The sequence below is a fragment of the Prionailurus bengalensis genome, chromosome B2 (assembly GCF_016509475.1).
Source record: "Prionailurus bengalensis isolate Pbe53 chromosome B2, Fcat_Pben_1.1_paternal_pri, whole genome shotgun sequence".
NCBI classification, from domain to species: domain Eukaryota; kingdom Metazoa; phylum Chordata; class Mammalia; order Carnivora; family Felidae; genus Prionailurus; species Prionailurus bengalensis.
This window is the reverse complement of record NC_057349.1, coordinates 143134159-143152577: the sequence shown is the minus strand read 5'-3', so window position 1 is coordinate 143152577 and position 18419 is coordinate 143134159. Positions and strand designations below refer to the sequence as shown.

Genomic DNA, 18419 nt, shown 5'->3' with positions numbered 1-18419 from the left:
GAACACAGAATCCAAAGAATCCAAAGCAGGCTCCAAGCTCTGAGCTGTCAGCACAGAGCCTGACACGGGGCTCAAACCCACAGACCATGAGATCGTGACCTGAGCCAAAGTCAGACATCCAACTGACTGAGCCATCCAGGTGCCCCAGTTTATTTATTTATTTTGAGAGAGAGAGAGAGAGCACGTGTGTGGGGATGGCAGAGAGAGAGAGAGAGAGAGAAAGAATCCCAAGCAGGCTCCACACTGCCAGCACAGAGCCCAGTGCGAGGCTTAATCTCATGAACCAGGAGATCACGACCTGAGCTGAAACCAAGTCTGACACTTAACCCACTGAGCCACCCAGGTGCCCCTCATCCACGATCAAAAATAAAAGAATGCCCGGGACACGTCACTTCCTATTAGTGGGGAAACATTTTCAGAGTACGTTGTAGTGTGGTAGCAAAGGCCTAACTTTGCTCTAGGGGAATACAATATCTTGGGAAAAGATATTGAACCTGTGGGCTTGTTCTCAAGTCTATGTACTTTCCATTTTTCAAAGTATCTCGATGGTCTCCTAAGATTAAAAGAGTATCAGCATTCTAGCATTCTGAATCTATACCCAAGCGTGTCTGGTTGCTATTTCTATATTAAACATATGACTTTTACATTCAGAGGAAGGACACGTCTCTAAATTAAGGGCATCTAAATTTTTGTCTCTTTTTATAATACCTATAAGGCCAATCACCACTTCATTTGCAGAACCTGCCTTGAATCTATTTGAAATCCATGTATTGGGAAAATGCAATGCTATATTAATCTTTGTGCTTCCATCCATTCTTCCATTCAATGAGCATTTATGAAGCATCTACTACATGCCAAGTCCTATGTCAGATGCTTTAAGGCTGTAAGGATGCAAGAGATCTAGGGCCCTATCTTGGGAAGACTGCAACCAGTACACAACCTACACGTGCTATATTCAGAATCAATAAAAGAAGAAGAAATAGAGAAGATACCGTAACATGTTCGCGTCAGGATTAGCTAACTAGTTTGAAATTATAACATCAAATCCAATAACATTTCCAAATGTGAAGATGTTCTCTCGATTGAGAAGCTCAGAGGCCCATTCACTATTCACCTGGGGGAGTTTAGAGGCTTGGAGAGAATGGCAATCACACAAACCACATCCAGACAAACCAGACAAGGGTCCTCAGCTGAGAAAAGGAAAGAATTGTGTCTCCCTGAAGCAAGTGATTTCTCAGGTGGCAATGGGAAGGAAGCAAATCAAAGAATTCAAAAGTAGATTCACATTCCCTTTCATAAACACTATCATATGACAAATTAGTGTAAACTCCACATGTACTTCTTTTTTTTTTTAATGTTTATTTGTGTTTGAGAGAGAGAGAGACAGAGACAGAGTGTGAGCGGGGGAGGGCCAGAGAGAGAGAGAGACACAGAATCCGAAGCAGGCTCCGGGCTCTGAGCGATCAGCACACAGCCTGACGTGGGGCTCGAACCCACGAGATGCGAGATCACGACCAGAGCCGAAGTTGGAGGCTTAACCAACGGAGCCACCCAGGCACCGCCACGTGTACTTCTTGTACCAAGAAAATGCACGGCTTTCATGAAACCAAAAAGAGCACCCCGGTTGTTCAGAGAAAAGGAATTGTTGTCACATAAAGCCTATTGCCTAGCAACCAAACAGCACACCTTTCTTCCAGCCATGGACACACACAGCCTCGCCCTCTTGCCTGCTCATTCCTCCTGACTGACAAATACAGGGCTCTTTTGATAGGATCTGGGGTTGGGAGAACTGAGTTTTAAGGTTCTGGCTTAAAAACACCAATTAGTATGAAGTTTTGAAAATAGCTAAGAATTTAACCATGTAGTCAGAGTCTCTGAAAGAGCCACAATACGATAAAACAAGAGGACCATTGGGCTGAGTTCCTTTTCTGTTTTGTCTTGTTTTGTTTTGTTTTCCATACTGACAGTTTCCCAGGAGAGTCACTCTTCTCCCCCTTAGCCACAGGCACCAAAGTCCTTCTCTGACTTTCATGCTTAGAGTGAAAATGGAGTCTTGCAACCCAGCACTTCTCTTCAGACCTTAAATCCATTGGTGAAAACCCATGCCCATCAATGCCAGCTTTATTTCATTGCCAAATGCTAAGTCACAATGGGCAACTTACCTCCTTTCATACGTGCTGTATAACAGAACCATTGGACAGAATGTTTGCAAGCAAGTTGCTAACCAACATTCTATAGAACAGAGTGTATTCAGTGATGACTCACAGATAAATTACTTCACCCTCACGGACCTCAAACTGGGTGTGCCATTTGCTGTAGATTGACTCAACGCTTAACCCTTCCAGGTATGGAGAAATCCCACTTGCCTTCTTTCCCCCACGATACCTCAAGTGCCTCTGAGTGGTGGCAGACCCTGCTGGGGAGGGACAATAGCTGTTCACAAGGGCTATCTCATCCCAGAGCATGATTACTTGTTTTTCAATACATGTTGCAGCCAGCAGCGGGGCATTGATTGTGGGAAAATGCAAATTCCAGCAGTTCAGCAATTAGATGCAAAAAACAGGAGTAAAGCATCTCTAGCAATGTAAGCAGTTTTACATTCAAGAAAAGCTCAATACTCTCCAACATGTTACCCCATCCCACTTATTATCTGTTCTAAAAGACATTTAACATGTCTTTTTCCCATCAGCATCCAAGGTCTTCGAGGTCTTCAACTTTTTTTTTTAAGTTTATCTATTTGTTTGAGATTGACCAACATGGTGTGAGTGGGGGATGGGCAGAGAGCGAGAGGGAGAAAGAGAGAGAATCCCAAGTAGGCTCCTTGCTGTCAGCACAGCACCTGATGCGGGGCTCGAACCCACAAACCATGAGAGCATGGACCGTGAGATCATGACCTGAGCCAAAACCAAGAGTCTGACACTCAGACCACTGAACCATCCAGGCACCCCAATAGACATTTATTAAATGCACCACCCAGGCACCCCAGGTCTTCAACATCTGATGCCAACTGATGACCTGAGTAGGAGGGAGAGGTCTGTATATCTCACTCAGGTTATGCTCCTTCTTTTTGTAAATGTTCTCTTGTGTGAAAAAAAAAACCAGGGACACCACTGTGGCATTAATACGAGTACATGCAGCTTTAGTCATGAAAGACATATTCCCCAATTTCTTTGTGATTTTATGACTTGTCATTTTCTTCCAATCTTCTTTCCTCTGCTTAAGATCAGTAATAATAGGAGTCTAATGACTTGTGATAATAGCAAAGGCAAAATATTTAATCCCAGCTCTGAAATGTTGGTATAGTCTTAAGACTGTTCATGGAGGGCTGATGATTTCTGCAAGAACTAAGAATGATCTAGAGTCACAAGCTGACCCAGAAGGCTAGGGGAGTACTTTCTTCTCTATTTTTAAGATGTTAGTTTTTAGAGCAGTTTTAGGCTCACAGAAAAATTGAGGTGAATGCACAGAGAATTCCTATATACCCTTTGCCCACACATACGCACAGCCTCCCCCGTTGTCAACAACCCCCACCAGAATGGGACATTTGTTGCAGTGGATGAACCTACATGGACACACTGTCATCATCCAAAGTCCATAGTTTACATCAGGGTTCACTCTTGGTGTTGTACATTTTATGGGTTCGGATAAATGTATAATGACATGTATCCATCATTAGAGTAGCATACAGAGCAGTCTCACTGCTCTAAAAGTCCTCCGTGCTCTACTTATTCATCCTTCCCTCCCTCCAACCCCGGGCAACCACTAATCCTTTTACTGCCTCTATAGTTTTGCCTTTTCCAAAATGTCATATAGTTGGAATCATATAGTATGTAGCCTTTTCAGATTATCTTATTTCACTTAGTAATATGCTTTAACATTTTCTCTACATCCTTTCATGGTTTGATGGCTGATTTATTTTCAGTGCTGTATAATATTCTATTGCCTCGTTGTACTAACCTTTATTCACCTACTGAAGGGCATCTTGGTTGCTTCCACATTGTGCTTTTTTTTTTTTTAAATTTTTTTTTCAACGTTTATTTATTTTTGGGACAGAGAGAGACAGAGCATGAACGGGGGAGGGGCAGAGAGAGGGAGACACAGAATCGGAAACAGGCTCCAGGCTCTGAGCCATCAGCCCAGAGCCCGACGCCGGGCTCGAACTCACGGACCGAGAGATCGTGACCTGGCTGAAGTCGGACGCTTAACCGACTGCGCCACCCAGGCGCCCCCACATTGTGCTTTTTTGAATAAAGCTGCTATAAATGTTCATGTAATGGGCTTTGTGTAGACGTGAATTTACAGCTCATTGGGGTAAATATCAAGGAATATGATTGCTGAACCATATGGTAAAAGTATGTTTAGTTTTCTAAGAAACTGCCTAGCTGTCTTCCAAAGTGGTTGTACCGTTTTGCATACCCACCAGCAATGACTGAGAGTTCCTGTCGCTCCATAGCCTCACCAGCATTTGGTGTTGTCAATGTTTTAGATTTTGGCCATTCTAACAGGAGTGTAGTGGTCCTCATTTGTATTTTAATCTGCTGCGTGTTCCTGATGACAGAGGATGTGCAGTATCTTTTCACATGCTTATATCTTCTTTGTGAGATGTCTGTAAAGGTTTTGGCCGATGTTTCAGTCAGGTTGTTTATTTTCTTATTAATGAGGGAAAGTAGTTGTAAGGGGTAATTCACTCTCTTCATCAACTAAACACCCAGATGTCTCAGCTGTGCCTGTAAACTCTATGGTGCAGTGAAGCTCTACCTCCTTCCAGAATGGTCCTCAGGTTGGCACAAAGTGCTCAGAGGCTAAGGGCACAGTCTTGGAGACCCCAGACTCTGTACCCTTCCTACTGGATAACCTCAGGCAAGTTACTTGATCTCTTTCATGCTCAGGTTTCTTCTGCATACAAATTAAGATCATCATAGTCCTCATGTCTAGGGGTTTGTACAGATTAAATAAGACAACATTGACAGCACTCCAGCATAGTGCCTGACACACCAGGTTAGCACTCAGGAAACATTACTTGTTGTTAATAAGAAGTGAATCATGGAAAGGAGTTATCAAGTGAAACTGGGTTTTGAGAATCACCATTGGCCGGTTTGGTTTGTGTGTTGGTTGCTAGAAACACCATAACAAAATCCACAGACGAGGTGCCTTCAATAACAGAAATTTATTTTCTCACCATCCTGGAGGATAGAAGCCCCAAATCAAAGTGTCAACAGCGCTGGCTTCTCCTGAGGCCTCTCTCGCCAGCTTGCAGATGGCCTCTTTCTCCCCATGTCTTCCTTGGTCTTCCTTCCGTGCGTGTCTGTGTCCAAATTTCCTCTTCTTGTAAGGACACCGGTCATACTGGATTAGGTCCACACTAATGACTTCATTTTAACTTATTTACCTCTTTAAAGACCCTATCTCCAAATACAATCACATTCAGATGTCCTGAGGGTTAGGGCTTTAGTATACGAATTTGAAGGTGGAGGGACACAATTCAACAGATAACAGTTTGGAAAATCTATCTGCTTTGGTCGGGCTTTTTCAAGAAAATGGCATAAGCTTTGAAGAGACCAGGAAAAGGCAATCTCCCTGCTCTGCTCTACCCAGTCTGAAGTCTGCTTTCTGGAGCCCGGCACATGAAGGAGTCAGCACTATTAAATGGAACAAGCAAAAGGTGCCTTGATAAATGGAGTCCTCTAGAACACAGGCCAGCTACCAAATCCCACAGCCCCATGTGTTATCAGTTGAGTTGCATTACCCCAAATGTGACCTTATTTGGAGGTAGGGTCCTTATAAAGGTAACCAAGTTTAAAATGAGGTGTTTAGGGTGGGCTCTAATCCAATAAAACTGTGTTGTAAAAGGGGGAAATTTGGACCCAGAGACACACGCAAAGGAAGATGGTGTAAAGACACATTTACAAGCCATGAGGGAGGCCTAGAACAGGTCCTTCCTTCAGCCCTCAGAAGGAACCAATTCCACTGACACCTTAAGTTAAGACTTCTAGCCTCCAGAATTGTGGGAAAATAAATGTCTGTTGGGGCGCCTGGGTGGTTCAGTGGTTGAGTGTCGGACTCTTGATTTCAGTTCGGGTCAAGACCCCAGGGTCGTGGGATCAAGCCCCACATCAGGCTCTGTGCTGAGTGTGGAGCCTGCTTAAGATTCTCTCTCTCCCTTTCTCTCTCCCCTCCCCGCCCCCTGCCCTCCTCCACTCCCGCTCTCTCTCAAAACAAATAACATTAAAAAATAAATAAATAAATGTCTGTCACTTAAGCAAGTAGTTTGTCACAGTAGTCCTAGCAAGCTATCGTGCCATGCTTCCTTTCTGTACCTGACAGCTATATAATCTGTTGATGGTATTTAGGCCTTAAGATACAATGATGAATAATTTACATTTCCTGTCCTTAAGAAGCTAAAAGGCTTTGGAGGGGTAACAATTACATTAAAAAATCATTTGGGTTGGGGTGCCTGGCTAGCTCAGTCCATAGAGCACGTGACTCTTGATCACAGGGTCATGAGTTCAAGCCCCACATTGGGTGTGGAGCCTACTTTAAAAATGAGACAATCAGGGGTACTTGACTGGCTCAGTTGGTAGAGCCTGTGACTGACTCTTGATCTCAGCATTGTGAGGGATTATGAGTATGAGCCCCATGTTGGGGGTAGAGTTCACTTTAAAAAAAAAAAAAAACTTAAAAACACCATCTAGGTTCAGTGTGGCTGGTGTTCCATTTCCTTGTTGGTCAGGAAATAGGTTTTCAGGTTTATTTTAATTTGGTGTCAGAACCCTGACTCTGGCTAAGGAGGAGTCATTCTCTGTGGGGTGAGGGGCAACATTAGACCTCCTTTAACTGCCCTTCTCACCTAACTCCCCATCCAGTCTAGCCACCCTCCAATCCTTCCGGCACACAGGATCAGAGTCTTTGGGAAGACAAATCGGGTCTTACCACAGCTCGAACCACCTCACTCCTCTCTGGCTTAAAGCGTTTCAGTGATTTCCCGTTTTCCAAACATGAGCATACCCCCCTAAAATGGTGCATACGCTGGCATGGCCTCCTGGGTCAGCTATGCTGACCTTACTCCCCCACAAGAACCTGGGTTTGCTGCTCCTTCTGCCTGAACCCCCCTTCCCTCCTCTCTTGACCTGGTCAATCTACCTCCCTCCAGATCTTGTTCATTCATCCATCGTCGCTCCTAGAGAACTTTCCTAAAATACCCAACTTAGGGCAAATCTCACATGGTCCTCGCCAGCACCGGGTACATCTACCTCCTTGTCATAGTTGAGATTTTTTAATTTATTGGTGCAGTTTTAAGCGCTATGAAAGCATGTCTATATCCATTCACTATAATATCTTCAGCGCTTGGGTACATGATTGGGGCTCAATAAATATTGTCTGAATGAATCAATGAATAAGTGAGTGAGTGGGTCAGTACTGACCCCTAGAATTTCCAATTTGGGAAGCAAGCTATCGTATTTGAAAAATAGTAAAGTATTAGTGAGTATGAACACAGTACAGATTTGAGCATCATTGTAGAAACAAACTTTTTGCAAAGTTGGTAAGTATTAAAAAGCTCCTTATCTCTGGAAATCAGCTTCCTCCTATGGCTTTGAGTACATTTTCTGAATATTTACATAATTGTCTATTCGCTAAAAAAACCTCTCACACACGTTTAGAGAGATTTTAAGTAATTCTAATCCCCTCATTTTTAAACAGTCAGACACCAGTCGCCAAGTTAATCGATTTCATTGCCAGACTGAGAATTCTCCAAGCCTTCTGAATTTAATTTAAACTGATTGCATACTGAATGAGTTTGAAGGACTGTAAGGCAAAAGTGCATCTGCTCCAGAACTGATCTACCAAATGTTCATTGGTTTGTGCTGGTGCGAAGAGCATTCTGAGTCTAGCGGCCCAGCCCCGGAGGACGTGGTGATCTACTGTGCGCACGAGGGTATAAACAAGAGTCGCCGTGCAGCAACGTAAGTGCTACCCAAGGAGGGTTCAAGATGCTATCAAGCTCTCACAGCAAATGGAAAATGTAAGACTTAACACAATCACCCCAAGCCTCTACATTTTAATGAGAATCACGATTGGAGAAGGAAACACCCTGAAAAAAACCAAGATTGAATTACAGTTTACCTAACAGCAGAACAAATAGTTGGGCATTCGTCTTTCCTCACCTTTAGAAAACGTGAGCTAACTGCTTCCTTTGTCAGCTTGCCTGAGAATGCCCCTTCCGCTCTTGTCATTTCTTTGTATTTCCCTCCCTTCCTCCCTTGGCCAGGGCCTTTCTCCCGGGGTGTAATTATGTTTTTACTTTGTAGTTGGTCTTTGGCCACTGAGTTCCCTCAGGAGAGGAACTCATATTCCCTAAATCACCTGACTTTTCAGTATATCCTCCTTGATTCCTGGCTTTCTTAAAAATACAAATAAACCAATTCCCTATTAAAATACTTAAGAACTTGGAGTGGACAGGGAATTCAGAATCCTAAAATACAGGTTCAACCTTCAACCTTTCAGTTATTTTGGAGTATTTATAATGCAGCTCTCTAAACAACATGGAAATTGGGATGGAAATCAAAACTGTTAGCCCGTTCAAGGCAGACTTTCTAACTGTGAGATCATGACCTGAGCCGAAGTCAGACACTTAACCGGCTGTGCCACCCAGGCGCCCCTATAAGCATAATTTATTACTACCTACTTCTCTTCTGACCCCATTGGACAAAATGGCTCAGGTTAGTCAAAATGTTTTCCTCTGATATATTTTTAAACTGTCAGGTCCAATTAAGTTCTCGGTATATTAGTAAGTAAAGCTATTTTATGGTAAGTGCTTTCTTTCTTTCTTTTTAAAGTTTATTTATTTATTTTTGAGGGGCAGGGAGGGGCAGAAAGAGAGGGGGAGAGAGAGTCCTAAACAAGCTCCTTGCTGTCAGTGCAGAGCCTGACTCTGGGCTCAATCCCATGAACTGTGAGATCATGACCTGAGCCAAAGTCAGATGTTCAACCGACTGCACCACCCAGGCACCCCTCCCTTCCTTCCTTCCTTCCTTGCTTCCTTCCTTCTTTCTTATTTTTGTTTTTTAGTAGGCTTCACACCCAGCATGGAGTCCAACTTGGGGCTTGAGCTCATGACCATGAGCTTAAGACCTGAGCCGAGATCAAAAGTCAGATGCTTAACCAACTAAGCCACCCAGGTGGCTCATTCATTCACCCACTGCATTCAGAATTTATAGAAAGTAGAGTTTCTTGTTATGTAATTAGCTAACAAGAGATGTCCCTTCCTGAGAGGAGAGGTGGCTATGCAGGTGGCCTGCTAGTGGACAGTAGTCTCTTTTGCTCTCTAGGTCACTGTTTGGACCCCAGCAATTGACTCCAGAGCTAATCATATAGGGAGAATGATATGAGAAGCCAAAGTCACTCACTCATGCATTCGTCCATTCAACTGATATTTATAGTTGGTGCCAGGCAGTGTCCTTGACCTTGGGGAAACAGCAGAGCACACCGCAGGCCAAGTGCCTGCCTTCATGGAGTTTACATTCTAGCAAGTGAAACAGACCATAAATATATAAACAAGTAATGATGTACTTTTATGTCCGGTAACATTAAGTGGGACGGAGAAATTAAGGCAGATGAAGGGGTCAGAGCTGATGACAGGTGATATGAGGGACCTATTACTGACATATCCCAGTTTGGAATTAAAAAGAGGCCTGCAGAAATGCTCTGTATGTCTTGATGTTTCAGGGGCTGTTTGATACTCCAAATTCACATCCAGGTTATGGTCAGTCACAAGGATCTACAATTAGCTGAATTGTAAAGGTATACCACTCTGAGTGTCACTTGTGAGTGACAGAAAACCCAACTCAAACAGGTGTGGGAAAGAAAAGAGAATCTCTTAGTTTGCTTAACTGAAAACTTCAGGGGGGTTGGCCAAGCTGGACCCAGGAGTTCAAATAATGTCATTTGGACCCCAACCTCTCTTCTCTTGGGTATGCTTTCTTCCATTTTTACTTCATTTTCAGCAGGGTCGAGCAGATATCTGAATAGCTGAAGTCCATCTCTGTCTCCCAAGAGTTAAATCGACAAACAAAAAATGGAATTGAGTCCCACTGAAAAAATTGAAGACCTCTGCTGAAACCAGTCACTGTGGACAGGGGGATTCCACCTCCTCACTGGCCATTCTGAGACACATGTCCAAACTCAGAGCTAGGGTTCAAGGCAGCTCAGCAAACCACATGGGCCAATGATGGAACAAGGCAAGCACTGGTTCTGTTACTGGAAGAATGGGGAAAGGATGTTGGGGAACTGAAATCAAGAAATGTCCATGATCACATACAGAAACTCTACTCTTTTACATCCTCTCCAACACCAATTTCGTTACTGATGTCACAAATAACATCTTTTTATGTTTTGTATCCATTAACATGGGGGTATAGTTTGTATTTTGGGCTTTTATCCTTTGAATCCCACACCAAAATTAAAAGTGATTTATGCACCACCATTCCAATATTACGGGATTATGTATTAGTCTATGTATTTACCTTTATCAGAGAACTTTACATTTTCATGTGCTTTGTGTTGCCATACAAGTCATTTTCTTAAGAGGAAAGTGTGTATACACATACACACACACACACACACACACACACACAAATATATTTCTCATTTTGGCAAAGTCCTTGTCCTTCAGTTACCTCGGGGTTTATTATTGTTCTGTCTTATGGATTTTTTAAAAATAATTTATGATCTTTTCCTTTAAGCTTGAATAATTTTCAAGGTGCTTTCAGTCTCTTGTTGCTTTTCCAGAACCTTAGGTCACCCAAACCTAGTCTCTGAACTTAGCAGAGGTAAATAATCTCCTTGCCTTAGAAAAACTTAACCGCGAAGAGTCTCAAATAAATTGTTTTCTCCTCAGTGTATTTCTCTCATTGATTGCACGGCTCAGAACCCCACCAAAATGTAACATCGTCCGAGATCCATGCATGGTGAGCATTTAGCGGGACCACGCCCAGTGTGGTCCTCTGCAGTGACATGTCCTGTTGCGGAAAGCAGAGGTCCCAGAACCCTAGAGATTTTCTGCAGAGAAACTTTACAACATCACTTCCCGGAAAGATCCCTGGCTGGGATCTTTTAACGCACCTTGTGGAACTCAAGTGGGAAATCCAACTTTCTGAAAGTCTAAAGCAGTTGTGTTATTCAAACAATTAGGGATTTAAACAATTTGAGCTATTTTTAGTTTGTTGCAGACCACAAAGTTGTAAATAACAAACGTAAAGGCTTCATGCTGGGCATATAATACGGTTTTCTAAAAGAAGTTGCCGTGTTCGTTACCACTGTGGGGTTAGAGGTATGGGAACCTGCCAACAGTGGTATGTTTCCTGGATGCCATACCAGCTACACCTGAAGTTTTAGGTACTTTTTACTGCAAGTTAAGTGCTCTCCAATAGTCTCTGCATTGAAGTCTGTTCATATGGTTTGTTGGTGAAATTATTGGGCAGCTTTTGCTGATAATTATGAGGCTTCTGAACTTAGAATCCTCTTTGACAACATTCTGCTGAGACTGCATAGGTCCCTAGACACGCCAATTGCGTGCCCTGTATTGCAGAGTTTCCTTACCTGGGTAAATGCAAATGTGATCAATAAATACAGAACCAGAATGGAAACTGAATGTGGTAATCAACATACCAACTGGGATCCAGGCCGTACTTTTTAGAGCTTGCTTTCCTACCTGTGGATCACCTGCTTACCACAGTTTTCTCCCTTCTCTTTATCTGACCCTGATCTCTCTCGCATTAGAAAAAAAAGACACCAGGCATTCTTCTTATTGCCCCAAAGAATGTGAGCTCTTTATTCTTTGACCTCACCACACGTTGTAACTTTCGCGGAAGTTCCTTAGATCTGCACAGTGTTCCAGTTATCTATGCACATCGTATCCTTGCCCTCACTGGCTAGACTGAAGGATGTAAATTTAATCATGAAACTTCCCACGTTTGCAGCGTGTGTCGGTGTTGTGCAGCGCATAGGTTGTCTGGTGCAATGATGTCCGACTCTTTTTTTTTTTTTAATTTTTTAATATTTTATTTCTGAGAGAGAGAGCTCGCACAAGCGGGGGAGGGGCAGAGAGAGAGGAAGACAGAAGATCAGAAGCAGGCTCCATGCTGACAGCAGTGAGCCCAATGTGGGGTTTGAGCTCAGGAACTGTGAGATCATGACCTGAGTGGAAGTCGGATGCTTAACCAACTGAACCACCTAGGCACCACCTTTTTTTTTTTTTAAGCTTATTTATTTATTTTTGAGAGGCGGGGAGGGGCAGAGAGAGGGAGAGAAAGAATCCCAAGCAGGCTCAGCAGTGTCAGCACAGAGCCCAACGCAGGGCTCGATGTCATGAACCCTGAGATCAAGAGTCGGACCCTCAACCAACTGAGCTACCCACGCACCCCTAATGATGTCTGACTCTTAAATGTGTGGTTCCTGGATGAAACTCCATCATTATCTTCTTTCCTGAAAATGTGCTTCCCACTTTGGTACATCTCCTTGAAGCAATTTTTCAAGAAATTTCAAGGAGTTGGTGATTAGTCTACAGTGGAAATATTTGTCTAGTATGGAGTCTAGGGAGGCCAGACGCCAGGTCAGCATTTTTCCTGAGGAAAAGGAACCCCCTTGAAACAGAAGCATACAATCTTGGGTGTTCATGAAATAGAGAAAGAATGAGGGATGCCAAGTTTCATCCTATGGCAGATGGATGTTGAGCCTCAGACATATTTTCTTCTTTCTAAGAGTAATTAATGGATTTTTCACTTCTGGTTGTGAAAATGAAAATAAAAACAAAGCAAAGCTGTGATGGTCCTCTGCAAATTTGGATATGCTCTGGAAATGTCCTTTCAAGGGTTGGCAACCTCAGGACATAAACAGCTGGCATTTGAATCATGTTCTTATTTGATAGGGCAGATTTTACCAGCCCCACCTGATACAAGAGAAGACTGCAATCGTGGAGGTCACCCCAGCTACTCCAACGTAGAGTTTTCTTTCAGCCCCAAGTCTCTGGTTCCATCTCCTGTGCTGTGCCCACTACCCACCCTCGTCCTGTAGAAGAATCTGATTCTTCACAGAAATCATGGAGGGCCCCAGAGCAGGAGGTCAAGCTCTGGTTGCTAGCTTTTCATTCCAGCCTGAATGTCTCTTTCAGGACGATGCTGGGCCCCTCTGGTCCCTGTCTTCCAGGCCCCCATTCCCCAGAACATGTGCGCGCACGTGCGCGCGCGCGCGCACACACACACACACACACACACACACACACACCAGCTAGAGAACAAAAAACAGGGCGTAGGGTCCCTGCCTGCTCCACCTTCACATTCTCACAGAACCAGCCAGGATTCCCCGCTGTGAGGACGGGAGCCAGAATCTCCTGTCATCCAAGCAGGGACAGGCAGTGGCCACCATGTCACCTCAGCAAGTCCCACGATGCCAGGGGACGGGCTAGAGTCTCCAGGGCTTGCTGGCCACTGCCTCTCCCTCCCTCTGGAGAAGCTCCTCAGTTCAGGTATTCTGCAGGCCTGCCAATTTAGTAAATATTTATTAGAGACAGTGACTCACATTTATTTATTGAGTCTCTACCCTGTGCAACACACAGCACTACTACCTACTAATTAAAATTTCCCGGGCACTCACTGAGCACATGAACTGACATTAACATCACAATAGCTCTAGGTGTTGTGGTTATTTTACAGACGAGAAAAGACAAATGGCTTAAGGATCTTGCTCAGGTTTTACAAGAGGGTGAGTGACAAACCCAGGTCTGTTTCTCTCCAGAACTACCCGGCTGTAGGCAAGGAGCTGAGGATATAGAAGATGGCGGCCTAGATACCATTGTCATACCGGGTGTGATGGGTTGAATTGCATCCTCCAAAAAGACATGTTGAAGTCCTGCTCCCCCATACCTCAGAATATGAGCTTATTTGGAAGTGGGGTAATTACGGATTAATTAGTTACAGTAAGATGAGGTCAGATGGAAGCAGGGTGAACCCTTAATCCAATATGACTGGGTTCTTATAGGAAGAAAAGAGACACGGAGAGAAGGGGGCTATGTGATGACTAGGCAGAGACTGGATAATGTGGCCGCAAGCCAAGGAATGCCCAGGGCTACTGAAAGCCAGAAGAACTGGGAAATCACTGGGAGGTGGTTTCTGAGGGAGCACGGCCCTGCTGACATCATGATTTCAGCCTTCTGGCCTCCAGAACCGTGGGACAATAAATTTCTGTTGTTTTAAGCCACGAAGCATGTGATGCTCTGTTATGGCAGCCCCAGGAAGCTAATAAACCAGGTTAAAAGAAGAGTGTTTTAATAGAGGTATGCAGCAAGTAATATAAGACTGAGTCTGTTGGGGCACCTGGGTGGCTCAGTCGGTTAAACGTCCGACTCTCGATTTTGGCTCAGGTCACGATCTCACGGTTCATGGGATTGAACCCAGCGTCAGGCTCTGAGCTGACAGCACAGAGCCTGCTTGGGATTCTCTCTCTCCCTCTCTCTCTGCCCCTCCCCTGCTTGTGCACTCTCTCTCTCTCAAAATAAATAAACATTAAAAAAAAAAGACTTAGTCTGTTATATAAGAAAACAGAGTGGGAAGGCCTGAAAAGAGAAAAAAAGCGTGCTCGTTTGCACTTAGTCTTTTTTTTTTAATGATTTAAATATTTTTCTAATATTTTTTAAAAATTTTTTTTTTATGTTTATTTATTTTTGAGACAGAGAGTGACAGAGCATGAACGGGGGAGGGTCAGAGAGAGGGAGACACAGAATCCGAAACAGGCTCCAGGCTCTGAGCTGTCAGCACAGAGCCTGACGCGGGGCTCGAACTCACGGACCGTGAGATCATGACCTGAGCCGAAGTCGGACGCTCAACCGACTGAGCCACCCAGGCGCCCGTCTAATATTTATTTTTGAGAGAGAGTGAGCACAGGGGAGGCACAGAGAGAGAGAGAGAGAGAGAGAGAGAGAGAGGGAGACATAGAATCGAAAAGCAGGCTCTGTGCTGACAGCAGAGAGCCTGATGTGGGGCTCGCGCTCACAAACTGTGAGATCATGACCTGAGCTGAAGTTGGATGCTTAACCGACTGAGCCACCCAGCACCCCTGTACTTGCTCCTGAAGGGTAAGTAGGCTTCAGGAAGTGAATAGATGGGGCGGAGCGCTGAGCACCACAGCCAGGCCACGGAAAGGCTCAAGCCCAGGCACAGAGGAGGCGGCCTCTGACCCGCCTGGAAGGGGAGAAGGCCTGTGTCAGTGCAGTAAGGGGGTGGGGAGTGGTTGTCAGGCTGTTGTCCCCAGCCTTGTCCGGCAGCCCTTCCTCAATGAGGGGTCCAAGTTGTCTCCTCTGGGCCCGGGACCCATCTTGCCCTGAAGCAGCTTTACTCTGCGGGACACAACACCAAGCCAGCCAAGGTCTGCCCCCTTTCCTGCTTGTTTTTATGACACCTTCAGGTTCCCCAGTCTCCTTGTGCTGCTCAGTCTAGTAACCAGGTTACTCCATTCATTTGCAGGTCCCCTCCCTGGGAATCGAGTCCTTCCTCTGTTGCCTGGGCCCTGGACCTTCCCGGAGCCTGGTGACTCCTTCCAGGACCTTCTACCCATGATCACGCCCACTGAGCTGCCTGGCTGTGCCCTCTGCCCAGCTGGGCCAGCCTGTCTGGCCCCACAGATGGCCTGGTTCCAAGTCCCAGTTCCTCGCAGCCACTCCAGCAGGCCCTGCCTTGAGCTAGAGCCCTGAAGGTTTGCGAGCAGGAGTGTGACATGATCCAAACCATAGCTCCAGCTGCCATGTCAATGTTGTGCTGAAAAATAGATCATGTGGAAGCTGTATCTGGCAGAAACAGGGTGCTTAATGAGTATTTGTTGGCTCACCTAACAGATTAAAAGGCAACAACATGAAGATTGTTGTGATTGTCCAGGGCAGAGGTACTGAGCACCTCAATGTGGCCTTGTTTCATTTCATTTTATTTTATTTTTGTAAAAGTTTATTTATTTACTTTTGAAAGAGAGAGAAAGAGAGGGAGGGAGAGAGTGGGGTAGGGGGAGAGAGAGAGAGAGAGAGAGAGAGAGAGAGAATCCCAAGCAGGCTCCATGCTGCCAGTACAGAGCCTGACTCAGGGCTCAAACCCACGAACTGTGAGATTGTGACCTGAGCTGAAATCAAGAGATGCTTAACTGACTGAGTCCCTCAGGCACCCTGGCTTTGTCCCATTTTAGATACAGGTGACAGCAGGGACGAGGGGCCTTGGGCTCTATGATGTAGAGGGGAGAGCAAGGGCTTTGCTGATCAATCGTCTGGCTCCAGACCTGGCTCTGCTGCCTTGGGGAAGTGACTTCACCCCTGGGCCTCAGTTTCCTTTCATGGCACATGTCATGTGAACACCCACCTGTCAGAAGGACTGGAAGAGTGAGTGTGGAGCATGTGACCATTGACGTATGTGGTGGTCTGCCGTGGGAAACGGGTCAAGGGGTGGTAGACCCTCACCCCAGCCTCTAATTGCTTGGAAGAAGAATCAAAAGAATAAGGCATCACCGAGGTTCTTAAGGGTCTGGGGCACCTGGAGAAGGGGGTTACCTGGCAGGCACGCAGACTCAGAAAATAAAACTAAGGCGGTTGAGAAAACATAGACCAATTACACACATGACTGGATCTGGGTGCAACAAGAGAATAAGAAGTAGAAGCCCAGGGGTGCCTGGGTGGCTCAGTCAGTTAGGTGTCTGACTTTGGCTCAGGTCATGATCTCGCGGTTTGTGGGTTTGAGCCCCGCATCGGGCTCTGTGCTGACAGCTCAGAGCCTGGAGCCTGCTTTGGATTCTGTGTCTCCCTCTCTCTCTCTGCCCCTCCCCTGCTCATGCTCTGTCTCTCTCTCTCTCTCTCTCTCTCTCTCTCTCTCTGTGTCTCAAAGTTAAATAAGCATTAAAAAAAAAAAAAGTAGAAGCCCAAAGCCAGCCGGACTGCCCTGATGCACACCGTGGTGCCAAGTCCCAGAGTGTTCGGTCCACACAGACCCTTGGGGCTGGCAGACGGCTGGTGTGGACCGAGTGGCTCTAGCTGGGGGAGAGAAGGGCTGGATGCCAGGCTGAGAAAATAGCTGCGGGAGTCAGGCCAGAAAGGAAGAGGTGGATATGAGTGGAATTGTCCAGATCGGTCCAGAGGGTGTGGATGGGCAGAAGATAAGGAGCTGAGAATGAGACAGATATTTACACCCAGTCTGACTGCCAAGCGCCCCTCCAGGAGCGATGTGGCCCGCAGCCTGCCTGGCACAGCCGTGGAGTGGAAGCCGTGGACTCCCAGAGCACCTGGCTGTGGACAGGGCCAGGCTGCTCTGCCAGTTATCCTCTCAACTGGCAAGCCGGGCACGGTCCTGGCCACATGCCCAGGTCCCTTCTCAGCAAAGGGGCCCCGACACAGTGTGCTGCATTCACTTTTTCAGAGGTTTGTGCTCCAAAGCTTCGTAACAATTATAATTGAGTAGAAATGAAACACCACTCTGAGTTCTACAACCAAAATTTTAAATTTGTAAACAGAGAGAGAGAGAGAGAGAGAGAGAGAGAGAGAGAGCAAGCAAGTAGGGGAGGGGCAGAGAGAGAGGGAGACACAGAATCTGAAGCAGGCTCTGGGCTCTGAGCTGTCAGCACAGAGCCCGACGCGGGCCTCGAACTCATGACCTGTGAGATCCCGAGCTGAGCCTAAGTCGGACTCTCAGCTGACTGAGCCACCCAGGTGCCCCACTGAAGTCTTTAATGAAGAAAGGTTTTGTTGTCTCAGGAGGCATTGGGAGAGTCCAAGCAGGAAGTTTCTGGCAGTCTGATGGCACTGGAGGGACGGCCATTGCTTGCCGCTTGTGTGGAGCAGCCTGGGGGAGAGACTAGGGGTGCCTTTATAGTGTGAAGGCACCTAATACAGAACGCTCCTCTTTCCCACCCTGGTTTCAAAACAGTGGAGAAACACTGGAAAGCTTTCTTGTGCTAAAGCTGCTGATGGGAATGTGGCCTACATCTGCGGGCAGGTGGACATCCTAGAACCACAGAATTAGAGGGGTATGCCGCCCTCCCAGAGGTGGCCCTGCACCACGTGGGCCTCCCAGCTGGGGCTGGGCCCTACCACACATGTGGCCCGAAGGGGCAGAGCCCCCCTCTTGGCCGGTGAGCTGGCCCCAAGAGAGACAGAGACAGGCTTCACATGACCAGGTTCTCCTTCCAAATGAAGGCCTTCTCCATCGAGGGGACAGGGGAGGCCAGACGCATTACCCTCGTGGAGCTCCCTCAGAGGGAAGGAAAGAGTCTGTCTTCCACACGGAAGTGAGGTAGGTGTTCCTCAGTTATGGGATCTTCTCAGTTGCAAGTTCCAGAAGGCCACGGCCAGGCTTTGGGATAAAGGAAAGAGGACGGATAACATCAGAATTCTGAACTTTGGG

At 45.9% G+C, this 18419-nt stretch overlaps 1 long non-coding RNA gene across 1 annotated transcript; it reads left to right on the top strand.

Annotated features, from left to right (window-relative positions):
- Nucleotides 1-2168: 2168 nt before the first annotated feature.
- Nucleotides 2169-8137, top strand: LOC122489041. Its single transcript, XR_006298807.1, has 2 exons — nucleotides 2169-2345; nucleotides 7699-8137. It is a non-coding gene; the product is annotated as an uncharacterized LOC122489041 (long non-coding RNA).
- Nucleotides 8138-18419: the final 10282 nt, after the last annotated feature.